The sequence below is a fragment of the Nomascus leucogenys genome, unplaced genomic scaffold, assembly GCF_006542625.1.
Source record: "Nomascus leucogenys isolate Asia unplaced genomic scaffold, Asia_NLE_v1 000370F_1177895_qpdss1116261sc, whole genome shotgun sequence".
NCBI lineage: Eukaryota > Metazoa > Chordata > Mammalia > Primates > Hylobatidae > Nomascus > Nomascus leucogenys.
In genome coordinates this window covers 16,369-18,527 of record NW_022096072.1, presented here as the reverse complement: position 1 = coordinate 18,527, position 2,159 = coordinate 16,369, and positions in this window count along the sequence as shown.

Sequence of the window (2,159 nt, the reverse complement as noted above, 5' to 3'; positions counted from 1 at the left end):
TAACCACGGGGACTTGGATGCAGATTTTTCTCAGTCAAGCTTTAGGTGAGCCTGCAGCTCCAGTTGGCATCCTGACTGCAGCCTTGTGACACTGGAGCAAGAGAACTCAACGAAGCCACACTCAGACTCCTGACTCACAGGAACTGTGAAGTGATAAATTTGGGTTGTTTTAAGCCGCTAATTTGGTCATATTGTTGCACAGTAATAGATAACGAATATGCTAACTATAATCTAGTATTGACTTATTGGTGCTTAATCTTAAGATTTTTTATTTATCCTGAATGATTTCTAACCAATAAACTATGTAATTTGCCAATTTAAAAAATTCATTAGAAAGTAATAACTGTGAATATAAAAGTGCCATAAGAGGAATGAACTTAGAAACTCTCACTATTTGATGCATTTAGAAAAACAAAATGTTAACATGTATATAAAGAGAATATTATATTGAATCTTCACATACTTATCACCAAGATTAAATAAGTATAAATAATTTGACAAATCTCCTTTATTGTAATCTTTATTTTTATTTTTGGCTCTTTATTCAGGAGGCCCTTGGGATTGGACCAAAGCCCCCAGCCTGTATCACATTATGCTGTCACTATCTGACCAGTCCTAGGTCTCCAAGCAAACACAGAAACTCCTAACAGGTAGGAGAGTTCTTGGGGGCTTAGAGAAGCCTTCTCAGGAGCCATGGGCAAGGGCCAGACCTACTTTTTGGAGACATGAAGTTCTTTGTCCCACTGTGGTCTGCAATGTGCCTAGACTATGGCTTGCAAAGTTGGGTGTGTGCTTGTGGGACAATTTCCTCACCAGAGATTCAGGGGAGTGCCACAGCTCCTGGTGTTCTAGTGGACCTGTGAGGACAGGGTGAGAGTGGGCACTGTTGCAGGTGACATTAAGTGATGGCTGACATAACAGCATCAGACCCCTCAATTCTTAGGGAAGAGCTGACAGAGAAATGAATCCTTCAGCTGCTGTTGGTCACAGGCTATTACGATGAGTGATTGACAACCCAGGGAGGCAGAGGGCAGGTTTGTGTCTCAGTTTTCCCTGTGTCTGGAGCACTGTGCGGCTGTTCATGCTTTTGCCCAAAGTTGAACAGTAATAATCAGTCTCATCCTCAGGCTGAGCCCAGAGATGGTCAAGGAGGCTCTGTTGCCTGAATGAGAGCTAGAGAATGGAGCCAGAATCCCTGAGGGTGGATTGGTGCTAACCCACATGAGGAGTTTGGAGGCAGCACCAGGAAACTTGCAACCAGTCAGCACAGTTGTATCCAGTGTTGTTGCTGTTCCCAGTGCAGGTGATGGTGACCATCTGACTCAGAGACCCTAATACCAAGGCTTCCTGGGTCAGCCCACGTTGTGCCCAGGACCCAGAACAAAGAAGAGAAGGCCACAGGGAGGGTGATTCTGGAGTTCCAGCCAACAGCATAGCCTGGGCACCTGGGGAAGGGCAGAAGTTTGGGGTTCAATCAGGCTGGTGGGAAAAATATTAAAGATAGTTATAGTAATAGTCAAAAGCTCTCTTGAAAGGCCTGAGAGTTTCCATAGCTTCAGATTGCTCTGCTGAAGGCAGTCAGGGTCTCTTTGCAGGAGCCAAAAAGATTAGGGCACCAGTACAAAGGAATGTGGGAAGTTGATCTTACTAACCTGCTTACTTACATGGGTTTAAGACTAACCTTTGTCCTACCGCCGGTACTTTACTGCCTCCTACTGTCGGCAGAAGCTTATTACCCGCAAATGGTGTTTGCTTTAGGCCTCCTCAGAACCTGGCCTTTAATCTTTACCCTCTAGTGGTGTTTACTCACAACTTTTGTTAATTAGTCTTACTGAATAAATGCAAGCCTGACTAGCAGATCAGGGCCCAGTCGCAACTGTTTACAGAACTCAGCTTGGAGCCTGGAAGCAGCTGGGACCCTCAGCTGGACCCTGGCAGAACAGACTGTGCGTCAGTGTACTTTATTCCTCCGTCGCTGAATCACGGGTCTGCAGGAACAGACCCCCCGCAGCTAGTGCCCCTGTTAAAGGAGCGCTGCCCCAGCAGAGCTCCTACGTCCTCCTTGGGCCATGATCCTAGAATCTGAGGGGTCAGGCGTCTCTGTAGGGAGTAAGAAGAGTGAGGAGGAGAGGGGTCCAAGCCATGGCAGGGCACTACTG